Genomic DNA, 13,217 nt, shown 5'->3' with positions numbered 1-13,217 from the left:
TACTCAGTAAATCTTTTGGAATTTTAATAAAATATTCCAAGTAACAGGTCAGCCTGCACAACCTAATCATTTCACTGGCACTAAATCATTTTTCAAACATAGCAAATGTAAACAGAATTACTTCCAGGAATTATGCCGTGGAACCACATAGATCAGTGCTGCCCAGGCTTTGCGTCACAATCCCCATTAGTGTCACAGGAACAGCAGATGTGGTTGCCACGTGCCGTCCGAGACTGTGCTCCACATTGGCACAGAGGCCTAGGCCACATTCGGCCCTGCCCTTACCCTGCTCCTCTCTCAGACTCTCTGAGGGGTTGCGGCAAAGAACGACAGACCTAGTGTGTGGGTAAATGGGGAGGCTTCATAAACATCTTGTGTAGATAGCAGCAGAGCTTCTCACCAGTGAGATACGGAGGAACCGTTCCCGATGGTGGAAGAATGAAGACCCAGAAGATACTGATTTCAGGTGATTGGCAAAAGTAGGTGGGATTAGAAGAAGCAATGAGGTCAAAGCAAAGGGAAGGAAAGGAAAGGAAGGTTCCAGTGGACGTCAGTACCCATAAGCTGTTGAAGTTTGTATTCTTTAACATCTGAAAGGAAGAGAAAAAGTTTCCTGATAATGCTTTGGATGGGATGAAGAATGAAACTGGGGACCAAGACAGCTTTGCGATAGGGTGAGTCAATGCTGGAGAGAGAGGTCAAGTGTGTACATGTGGTTGCACATGGCAGTGAGTGTGGTTCTCAGGATATGTCAAGAACAGCAGTCCAAGGAATGTTGTATCTCTCAGAGACACCTATGATCCTGGGTGGATTCAAAACATGAAGGATGGAATTTCAGTTGGATTCCACAAGGGTTAAGTCAGAGCCAGAGACTCACTGAGGAAGGAGATGTGGCTGTGAACACTAGAAGGGAAATGGAAAGCAGTGAAGATCAAAGAGACAAACTGAAATCCTGTTGGAGAGAACAGAACTTCAAGGTAGGCATTACTAGGAGAGAAGTGATAGTGAATTAAAAACCAACATAAAGGTAAAATACTGCGGATGTTAAAAACAGAAAGTGCTGAAAAAACTCAGCAGGTCTAGCAGCATCTGTGTAGAGAGAAACAGAGTTAATGTTTCTAGTCCAATATGACTCTTCTTTGTGATGGATTTAGAAATGCGATTGGTTTTATGTTGTTGAGAAAGGTATGAGGGGAGTCAAATGAAACAAAAGGGAAGATCAGGGATAAATTAGAGGACGGACAGATGAAATACCAAAGATGTCACGAAACAAAAGGCAAAGGAAATGGAAATAATTCTGTTAACGAAAGAATCAAAGCATTGTTCGAAAGGAGGTGTTAACAGCTAAATAAAGCTCTGTCTGAAAGCAAAAACATGAAAACACAATACAAACTGGCACTTGGAGGGGGAAAAAATCAAAATAGAGGACAGAGTTCATGGCCTGAAGTTGTTGCACTCAATGTTGAATCCAGAAGGCTGTAAAGTGCGTAATCGAAAGAGGAGGTGCTGTTCCTCCAGCTCGTGTGCGGCTTCACTGAATCAGTGCAGCAGGCAAGGGCATAAAGGTAAGCAAGACAGCAAGATGGCGAACTGAAATGGCAAGCAACTGGTAGGTCTCTTTAGCTCTGAAGGAGGGCCATATGGACTCAAAACGTTAACTCTGTCTCTCCACAGATGCTGTCAGGCCTGCTGAGTTTTTCTAGCATTTTGTCTTTTATTTCAGATTTCCAGCATCCACAGCATTTTGTTTTTATATTTAAGAAAGGTCGGGGTCATGCTTGCGGACTGAGCAGAGGTGTCTAGGGTCTTTAATAGATTCAGCAATACATCTCAATTTGTATGTTTTATACTTCTTGCCATCAAATCCAGTATTCCATTGACTTTTTTTCCTGGGTCTTTTTCCACTTAAGGTGCAGCTTATAATATTTTATGAATCTGAAACCCCAAATCCCTCTTGCTCTTCTACATTGAATGGGGGAAAAATGGGCAAAGTACAATTATTACTTAACCGTCTTTAAGTGATACTGAATTCAATTTGCCATTTGCTCTGCCAATTCTAATCTTTTAGGCAGATGTATCTGTTTATGAAGTACTATTAAAAGTGACCATTCACTGTTCTTGTGCAGATGAAGTCTCATATTCACACCAAGGATGCTAACCACCATGCTAAATGGAATAGAGTCAAAACAGCAGCTCAAAGTTGAGCATCTACAAGGTGCTGTGAGCCATCAGCAGAATTATATTTAAACCCAATCGCAACCTAATGGCCCAGCATATCCCTCACTCCATGCTTACCATCACGCCAAGGAATCAACCCTGGTTTAATGAGTAGTATAGAAGCGCAAGCTAAGAGCAACATCAAGCATATTTAGAAAGAACCTGGTGAATTTAAACAGCAGAAGCAACATACTATAGGCAGAGTTAAGTGATCCCACAACCAATGGATCAGGTCAAAGCTCTGTTGTCCTGCTACATCCAATCATGTAGAGTAGTGGATAACCAAACAACTAATAGGAGGAAGAGGTTCCTTGAACACCTCCATACACAATGGACAAGGGGGGCAGCAAATAATTGGAAAAGACAAAAACTTTTATAATATTTTATGAATCTGAAACCATCTTCAGTCAGCAGTGATGAGGGGATGATCAATCTCGGCCTCCTCCAGAGGTCTCCACCATCTCAGAAGCCAGTGTCAGTCAATTTGGTTCACTCCATGTAATATCAAGAAACGCTGAGTGCACTGGATAAAATAAAGGTTTTGGGACCTGAAAACATCCAAGTTGTATGCTGAGAGCTTGCATTCTAGAACTAACTCCTCCCTTAGCTAAGATTTTCCAGTACAGCTACAAATGTGGAATCTACCCGATAAAGTGGAAAATTGCCCAGGTATCTCCTATCCACAAAAAGCAGGGCAAATTCAATGTGTCCAAATGGTGCCAGTCTACTCTCAACCATCAGCAAAATGACAGAAGGTACTGTAGACAATGCTACTTGCCAAAAACCACCTGCTCACGGGTACTCAGTTTAGGTCTTGAGCATACCAATTAGCACCAGCCCTCATTAGGCCTTGATCCAAACATGGATAAAAGAGCTGCTAAGAGAGGTGAGAGTGACTGCACTTGACATCAAGGCAGCATTTGATAGTGTGGCATCAAGGAGCCCAAGTAAAATTTGCGTCAATGGGAATCAGGGGGAAAAATTCTCCAGTAGTTGGAGTCATACCTAGTATTAAGGAAGATGGTGTGGCTGTCAGAGGCCAATCATCTCATTCACAGAACATCACTGCAGGAGTTCCTCAGGGTAGTGTGCTAGGCACAGTCATCTTCAGCTGTTCATTAATGATTCCCTCCGGCATAAGATCAGAAAGGGGGATGTTCACTAATGATTGCATTGCGTTCAGTTCAATTTGCCACTTCTCTGATAATGAAGCAGTCCATGCCCACCTCCAGCAAGACTTGGGGGACATTCAGGCTTGAGCTGATAAGTGGAAAATAACTTTTGCACAAGTGCCAGGCAATGACCCTGTCCAGCAAGAGAGAACCTAACCAGCTCCTCTTGACAATCAATGGCATCACTATCATTGAATCCCCCACCATCAGCATCCTGGGATCACCACTGTGCAGAAAATTAACTTAACTAGCCATACAAATACTGTGGTTATAAGGATTGGTCAGACACTGGGGATTCTGCAGTGAGTAACTCACCTCCTGACTCCCCAAAGCCTGTCCACCATTTACAAGTCTGGCGAATGATGGAATACTCTTCACTTGCCTGGACAAGTACAGCTCTAACAGCACTCAAAAAGTCCAACACCATCTCGGGCAAGACAAGCCATGTAATTATTACCCCATCCACCATCTTAACCATGTTTAAAGTGGCAGTATAAGTTGAAAAGCGATTAATAAAGCATATGGCATCCTGTACTTTATCAATAGGAGCATAGAGTACAAAAGCAAGGAAGTGATGCTAAGCCTGCATAAAATACTGGTTCAGCCTTAACTGGAGCATGGCATCCAGTTCTGGACATGACCTTCCCAATCTGTCCTGACACTTCGATGATTTATGCACAAAAACACTATGATCCCTCTGCTCCTGCGTCCCCTTTAGAATTGTACCCTTTATTTTATATTGTCCCTCTGCGTTCTTTCTATCAAAATGAAGCACTTCACAATGCATTAAATTTCATCTGCAAATGTAACAGTAAGTTATTTTTGTGCATGGACAACTGTTGTTGGAGGGACAGGAAGCAATTAGTCCCAAAGCCTTCAGGAGACATGAGAACAGGTATTTTTTCCCAGTACTTTTTTGCAACTAATCACTCTTCATGTAGTCAGTGATGAATGCAGCAGTGGAGGCTTCTGAACACAGCTCAGTCTAGTCTGATGGCCCAATTTCCACACATGCACTTTCCAACTGGATAGTGATTAGGATCAGATACTGGTTTATTTCCCCCTCCCCCCACTATAGTGGGGCACAGCCAAGAATAACTGTAATCATTTTCCAGTTTAGTTTACCAGAAACACACAATTTACTACAAATATTCCCATTGTATAATCTAGTTTAAAGCTCACTGGCATCACCATTTTGGCAGTTACAACAGCATTTTGAACCCAAGCCATATTTGCTGTGGTTTATAGTGATAAAAGATCAAAGTATGGGCCATTTTACAGTACCCCAAAGAATGCTCTATAAAGTTCTGCATTGATCATTCAATTCAATTAGTTACAGCTGTTTTCAATAATTCTCACTGCCCTATGCTTCAATCAATTAATTACTGTTTATAATGAGCAAATGCTCGGCAGGAAATCATTCTTGCTGAAAGCGCTCTGTGGTCAACTGTTTTTATCCTCAATTCACCTGGCCACGTACAATGCAAAAAGGTAATCATTAAAACTGAAAACTAGCAACTAGTACATTTGAAAAGACACATTGGTTTGAGATCAGCACATCTGATATAATTAAGCATAAAGCAACTCTCTCTCTCCCCTCCCCGGCACACAAAATGTAGTGACAAACGTTAGAGGCCAGTTAAGCACACTGGATTGTATGTCAATCGGAATACGCATCTTTTATTCTGATAGTGAGTTGAAAATAAGACAACTGTAATCAGAAACCTTCATCTGTTTTGCAACAAGGTTTGAGCAGTGAGCTATGGACAAGAGAAAAAAAAAATCTAATTTTCTCACATAGTACTGAGTTATGCCACTACAGCAAACAGCCACACGTGTTTAATTTTACTGTGCAGCTGTAACCAGTGGCTACGTGGCTTATGACACGCCTTCACATTAAGCAAGGCTTTTGTCAGAATCAGAAGTATAATTACAACACAGATTTAACATTATGTATCATTAGCTGTTTACAGTCAACTGCATTTAAACAGCAAGTAGAGATTTCTCAACTGAAATGTTATTTATGTAGATTAGTGCAAGATTGGTTTAATCCACTTGGTTTTCAAGTGGTTACATTTCATGGGACTGTATGTGCCAAAAATATTCCAAAAGCCCGAAGTTTAATACTCAGCATAATGTAATTTTAAAAGAGCAAGTAAAAACATAAAACAAACTAAGGCAGAAAATACTGGAAATGCTCAGGTCTGGCAGAATCTGTGGAGAAACATAGTTAAAATTTTAGGTTGATATCCATTCCATTTTCTGTATTTCTGCTCTCATCCCTTTCCCTCCTTCCCAAAACAACAATAGCATTCCTCTTGTCCATACCTTTCACCCCGCCAGCCTCCATATTTAATGGTTCATCCTCTGCCATCTCCAGTGTGACACCACCGTCAAATACATCTTCACCTTCCCTTTCAGCATTTCAAAGGGAACACTCCCTCTGTGACACCATGGTTCACCCTTCAATCACCCCAACACACCCTCCTCTTCACATGGCAACTTTGCATGCAAGCGCAGATGATGCATTACCTGCCCTTTTACCTGCTCTCTCCTCATCGTCCTAGGCTCCAAACACTCCAAGTTAAACAGCAATTTACATGTACTCCTTTCAATTTAGTATACTACATTAACTGTTTATACTTCAGTCAGCTCTACATTGGGCAGACCAATCACAGATTGGATGACCACTTTGTTAACTCCTCCATTCAGTCTGCAAGGATGATCTTAAGCTTCTGGTTGCCTGTCATTGCAATTCTCCACCTTGCTCTCACGCTGAGCTCTGTGTCCTCGTGCTACTGCAGTGTTCCCGTGAACCTCAATACAAGTTCAAAGAACAACATCCCACCTTTTGATTAGGTACTTTACAGCCTTCTGGACTCAGAGTTTAACAATTTTCTGCCCCATTTTGCTTCTTTTTTCTTGGCATGTTTCAGTGTGTCTTGTTTTTACTTTCAGACCAAACAACACCTGTTCTATGCTTGTTTTGTTTCTTTTCTTGCCTCATTACCACTCACTTTGGCCCTGCACAATTAACTCATGTCACTTAATCTCTCCCATCTTCCACTCTATTACAGGCCTACCCTGTTGTTCTTTTTCCCAGCCTCCCCTTGCTCAAGGCCCATTATATTTCTAATTTATCCCAGTTCTGACAAAAGATCATCAACCTGAAATGTTACTTCTATTTCTCTCCTCACAAATATGCCAAAACTGCTGAATCTTTCGAGCATTTCCTGTCTAATTCAGATTTCCAGCATCTGCAGTACTAACTGTTGTAAAAGCATCTTTGGTAATTCCAGAGCTCTTTACATTTTCTGATGATTTCCACTACCTTGGCAATACTGTTAGCCAAACTCAAAATGTAATTCGGTAACCATATCAAGCCAAGTTAAATTTAAGAAACAAAATAAAGGCTCAGTTCTACAATGTAGCTTTTTTTTTTCAAAACAGGCAACATACCAGTGTCCTGCCTATCATGCACATCCCACTATTTTCTCCAACTTCTAGCGCTGACGACAAGGATTAAGTGGATGATTGTATTCATTTTATGTTAGTGTGCCCACATGTCAGCTTCTTTTACTTTGGCAGGACTAAGAAGGGAAATACAGCCAAAGTGTCAACTTCCATGGCTGTCACGGGGAGGTTCAAATGCTAAATATTCAACCAAACCTCTCAATTAAGTTTGGTGCAGAGAAATATGTCCACCTGAAGAATATTTTTGTTGCTCATTTGTGGAGAACAATTCCTATTTGTGCTCCCACCTTTTAAGTATAATTTTGGCTATAATTTAGTTTCTTTTAAAGAAGAATGCATTTTAAAGCTAACTAGTATAGTTTTAAGTTAGCCCATTTGTTGTTGTTCTGTACTTACACATAATTTAAAATCCAGGATGTGGTAGCTATTGAAGGAACTAGTCCAAAAATGCTAAAGCTCTGTATTCGAAGAAATAAAGATTGTACATATTTGTGAAGGTAAAAATATATTTTTTTATTTGTTCATGGGATGCAGGTGTCACTGGCTAGGCCAGCATTTATTGCCCATCCCGAAATGCCCTCTCAACAAGGGCAATTAAGAGTCAACCACATTGCTGTGAGGCTGGGGTCACATGTAGGCCAGACGAGGTAAGGACAGCAGATTTCCTTCCCTAAAGAACATTAGGAAACCAAATGGGTTTTTATGACAATCGGCAATGGTTTTGTGGTCATTATCAGACTTTTAATTCCAGATTTTTATTGAATTCAAATTTCACTGTCTGCTGTGTTGGGATTTGAATCCTGGTCCTTAGAGCATTACTCTGGAATACTAGTCCAGTGACAAAACCAATATGCCACCACCTCCCCAATACTGATCGGATTTAATGTTTACTAAAACTTTGCACATTATTTTACTAAGTAATTTTGCATGCACTCTTTTGATATGGAACTAAAAAATTGTAACTAAGTGGTAACATGGCAACAATGGTAACATTATATTTGGTACTCTATTAGGAAGTATCCAAAGTGGTAGGATGTGAATTATTGCACTGTATGCTCCACCAACTGTATGGGAGTTTCAAGTAGAAGCATATCACTTCTCCCAAAGTGGAAGAAAAACTGAAAGGTAAGTCCAACCACGCTGCACCATACCTGCCCAGTTTAGTACTGGTGCTTGGAGCCATCAATGAATCACAGTAGCTTTCTGCGGCCCAGGCACACGCTACAAATTTCAAAAGAGTATATATTTTTGGAATTCTGCCTTGTAACAAAATGAATATTGATGTTCCAATTCTACACTCTCCTACTTTTCAGCCCAGCTTCCCAGTTCTCTAAACTACATTCACAGCAGCTTCCAGCCAGCTCCACTCAAAAAGAAGCGAATGGAGCTTGGAGATTATATTGTCCCACTGCAACGAAGTTCCTAGATAAAATACACAGAACTAAGACTATACACCAGCTTATAGCAGAACCTTAGTAAAGACTACACAGAACTGCAGTTATTTAGTGATATAATCCAAAAGTGAATTGGAACTGCACATGGATCAAGCCTACTCTTACTGAATAAAAAGCAGATGCTAGAGATTTGAAATGAAAAAGTGCTCAAAAAACTCAGCAGGTCTGGAAGCATCTGTGGAGAGAGAAAGAGAGCTAATATTCCAAGTCCAATATGTTTCTTCTTCAGGACTCTTATTGGATTTACTCTTAAATGGACAGTAATCTATCCCTTCCATCCCTAAAGTTTTATTGCTACAATTTTATTTGAAGTGGTTTAAAGGCAGATCATTAGAGGTCAGTGCAGAGAATTTCCCCTCTGTGATGTTACAAAAGGGACATTTCAACAAACCACATTTTAACAGGTTAATGTAAATTTATTCAAAATAACCACAGAGGCCCATCTTGAAATTAGTGGGTGAAATCCTGGTTGAACTACTTCAGGCTGTCCCTGCACTGCAAATGATTTTAGCCTAAGGCAATAGCAAAAAAATGCTGAAGTAAACATACTAAAATTACCTATGTTACACTTATACACTTACATGACACCTTTCATGTAATCTTGTATTCCATCTAAGTGCTACTCAAGAGGAATGAGAGCTATAGTGGCAACTTTTTGACAAACTTGCAGTGCTTTGTGCTGGATTCTGCAACTACTGCCCCACACTTTGGCCTTGCGCTGGCTGGCTGCTCCTCCCTCTTTGGTGGCACTGCTTTAGTGCTCCAATAGGGCGGCTGGTTTAGACACATATCACATTGCCTTGAGAGAGAGAACTGGCACATTCATGCCTCTTCCAATGAATAACTAGGGAACCGCAGGAACAGAGGATCAACCACCAGAGTAGAAGCAGGAGTCTTAAATCCACTATAAAAGGTCATTTTAAGCTAACTTGCCAGTCTTTCCAAGCCAAAAGTAAGAGACTCCTGTAAATTGGAGCCCCTGTGCTTTGGACCTCTATTCACTGAAGATGGTCATAAATGTGGCATAGTGGAATGTAAGTTTTATAAAGAGTTTGGAGCATGGAAGTACTTTTTCATTGATGAGTTCCTCTCCATGTAACCCTCATAAGACATGAATCCTGCAGAAAAGCAATGCCTGGCCTTAGCTCTCCCGCTTTACATTGTTGCTGCTCTTCTGCTGTCAGCGTAACTTGTAACTCCTCACCTGTACGAAGGTTTCACTAGATGATGCCTTATGAACGTCTCTTTCTGATTTTCTGAAGCCAATGAACCAGATAGCCCATGTAGGAATGAATATGTACCTAGTTTATGGTTAGTCTTTTTCTTCCATTCCCATAAGAACTCACTCAAGAATATATTGAAACCCATTTTAAATTCATTAAATTTTGCCTGGCTGCAGTCATATAAAACTATAATACAGAAATATTACTGGTTGAGGCATGATGTAACTTCAGCTGGTGCAATAAGTGCCACTGCTGTGTGGTTGGATGAAAGAAACATATTACAGAACAGGACTCAAAAATATAAGAACTAGGAGCAGGAGTAGACCATTTGTCTCTTCAAGTCTTCTCTGCCATTCAATACAATCATGGCTGATCTTTGACTTCAACTTCACTTTCCCACCCGCTCCCTATATCCCTTGATTTGCTGAGGCACCAAAAATTTGTCTATCTCAGCCTTGAATATATTCAACAATGGAGCAGCCACAATCCTCTGGGGTAGAGAGTTCCAAAAGCTCACCAACCCTTTGCGTGAAGAAATTTCTCTTCAACTCAAGTCTTAAACAATCAAGCCCCTTATCCTGAGACTGTGCTCTAGATTCCCAAGCCAGGGAAAACAACCTGTGTCGACCCTGTCAAGCTCCTTCAGAATTTTGTATAACCCAATGACATCACCACTCATTCGTCTAAACTCAAGAGATGTAAATTCAATTTACTCAGTCTCTCATTATATGACATCCCTCTCATCCAAGGAACCAACCATGTGAACCTTGCTGTACTGCCTCCAATGCAAGTATATCCTTCCTTAAATATGCAGATCAAAACTGCATACGGTACTCCAGTAGTGGTCTCACTAAAGCCCTGTAAAATTGTAGCAAGGCTTCTTTATTCTGTAACTCTTTCGAGTACAAACCCGTTTCCATCTGTTTCAGATGAAGTTACATTGTTTCATAGTTTACCATTGTGAGATTAGAACTCTTGATAGTTTTGCTATTGTGAGATTTGAACTCTTGATACTCTTTCGAGTACAAACCTGTTTCCATCTGTTTCAGATGAAGTCACATTGTTCCATAGTTTGCCATTGTGAGATTTGAACTCTTGATACTCTTTTTGAGTAAACCTGTTTCCATCTGTTTCAGATGAAGTTACATTGTTTCATAGTTTGCCATTGTGAGATTTGAACTCTTGATCTTGGGGTTACAAACCCAGTACCATAACCACTTGGCTATTTAGGCCAAGCCCAAAATGAACTCTTGATTCATAGTTTGCCATCGTGAGATTTGAACGTTTGATCTTGGGGTTACAAGCCCAGTACCATAATCACTTGGCTATTTAGGCCAAGCTCTTCTTTATTCTGTATTCCAATCACCTAGCAATAAAGACCAACATGCCATTTGCTTTCCTAATTGCTGCACCTGCATGCTAACTTTCTGTGTTTCTTGTATGAATACAAGGGAACATTACCTTATTTATCTTCAAGATAGCTTTAGGAAGCATAAACAAGTTCAAATATAGTTATTTTCTGATATGAGCTTCTGAGATTACGGCAGTTAGGTTGTTATTATGCATCTTCAAGAGTAATTTGCAATATATAAGAATTGTGGATCTAGTGTGCAGCCACAAATCAAGGAAGTCTTATCGGTTAAAAAAATATCGAAGTCACTGCAAACTCCACTTTCATTGTGAACAGTGGAATCAATTTCCTTCTGCCTTCAAAAACAATTTGCATTTATATAATACCCTTAATACTGTAAATGAAAGTGCTTCACAGGAGAGTTAGCAAACAAATTTCAATACCCAGCCACATGGAAGATATCAGGACAGTTAAGAGGCAGGATTATAACAGTGTCTTAAAGGAGGAAAGGGAGGTACAGGCAGAGAAGTTTAGCAAGGGAATTCCAGAGCTTAAGGCCTTGGCAGCTGAAGGCATAGTTGCCAATGGTGGAGAGATTAAAATCATGGATGTGCGAGAGACCAGAATTGGAGGAGAGCAGCTATTTTGGAGGACTGTAGGGCTGGAGAAAGTTAGAGATAGGGAAGGGTGAAGTCATGCAGGCAATTGAAAACAAGGACAATGAGATTTTTAAAAATAAATGCATTGCTCAATTGGGAGTTAATGAATGGGACTTGGTGAGTTAGAATTTTGGATGAGTTCACATTGATGTAAGATAGAAGATAAGGCCAGGCAGGAAAGCATTTGACCAGTCATGTATAGAAGTATGAAAGGCATGGATGAGGACCACAGCAATAGATGAGCTGAAGCACGGGTAGGGTCAGGCGATGTTACAGGAGGTGGCAGCAGGCAGTCTGGTGATGGAGCAGACGTGTGGTCATTTCTGGGTCAAATACAACACCAGTTGCGCAATTTGGTTCAGCCTCAGACAGTGACCAAGAAGAGGGATGGTGTCATGGGCTAGGGAATGGAACCAATGGTGGGGCCAAAGACAATTTCTTCAGTCCTCCCAATATTTAGTTGGAGGAAATTTCTGCTCATTCAGTACTGGATGTTGGACAAGCTGATAATTTAGAGATAATGGAGGGGCCAAGAGAAGAGATGGTGAGGTACATCAGCATAACGTGGAATCTGACATTGTGTTTTCAAAAGATGTCACTGAGCAGCAGCAAGTAGATGATAAACAGGAGGGAGCCAAGAAGAGATCCATATAGAACTCCAGAAGTGACAGTGCAGGAATGGGAAAAGAAGCTATTGCAGGTAATCCTCTCACTAGGACTGATTAGAAAGGAATCTGCTGAGTGTAGACCCATCTAGTTGGATGTCAGAGGAAAGGTATTGGAGGAGGATAATGTGGTCTTCTTCACGCCGGTTATTTCTCCTGATTGAAATAAAATATGACCAGAAACTGCTTCCTTGGCCTTCCAATGCTGCTCCACACCCAGCCATTACCAAGTAGGCAGGATCAGCCAGAGACAACTGGTCCTCCAATTTTTTTGCCCTCTCTATTGAGAAGTGCCTAGCACCTGGTCAGCACCACCCAATGATAGTGTAGTGATTTTGTAAATTTACCATGGGAAAAGATTGCAAATGTGTGTTTTGTCTCATGAAAATGCACAGAAGGGTTTCATTTATGGGACGTGGACGTCGCTGCTAGGTCAGTTTTTATCGCCCATCCCTAATTACCCCTGAAAAAGTGGTAGTGAGCCAGTGCAATCCATGTAGTGTAGGTACACCTACAGTGCTGATAGGAAGGGAGTTCCACGATTTTGACCCGGTGACAGCATAGAAACGGTGATTATTTACAAGTCAGGATGGTATGTGGCTTGGAGGGGAACTTGCAGATGGTGGTATTCCCATGCATCTGCAGCCCTTGACCTTCTGGGTAGTAGAGGTTGTGGGTTTGGAAGATGCTGTCGAAGGAGCCTTAGTGAGTTGCAGCTGTGCATCTTGCAGATGGTACACACTGCTGCCACTGTGCATTAATGGTGGAGGAAGTGAATGTTTAAGGTGGTGGATTGGTGCCAATCAAGCGGGCTGCTTTGTCCTGGATGGTGCTGAGCTTTTTGAGTGTTGTTGGAGCTGCACTCATCCAGCCAAGGGGATAGTTTTTCATAAACACTGCTGACTTGTGCCGTGCAGATGGAGGACAGGCTTGGGGGAGTCAGGAGGTGAGGTTGTATAAAAATAACTCATCTCTGTTGGTTTTGTTCTTAGCACTGCTTTT

General features: G+C 41.1%; 1 protein-coding gene across 2 annotated transcripts in view; it reads right to left on the bottom strand.

The window, feature by feature from the left end:
- The window catches only part of srfbp1 (serum response factor binding protein 1), a 247,360-nt gene that overhangs the window by 195,584 nt on the left and 38,559 nt on the right, over window positions 1-13,217 (bottom strand). The window lies entirely within an intron of this gene.

This window comes from Carcharodon carcharias, chromosome 4 (assembly GCF_017639515.1).
Source record: "Carcharodon carcharias isolate sCarCar2 chromosome 4, sCarCar2.pri, whole genome shotgun sequence".
In the NCBI taxonomy this organism is placed as follows: domain Eukaryota; kingdom Metazoa; phylum Chordata; class Chondrichthyes; order Lamniformes; family Lamnidae; genus Carcharodon; species Carcharodon carcharias.
The sequence above is the reverse complement of the archived record's forward strand: the minus strand, read 5'-3'. Positions and strand labels throughout refer to the sequence as shown.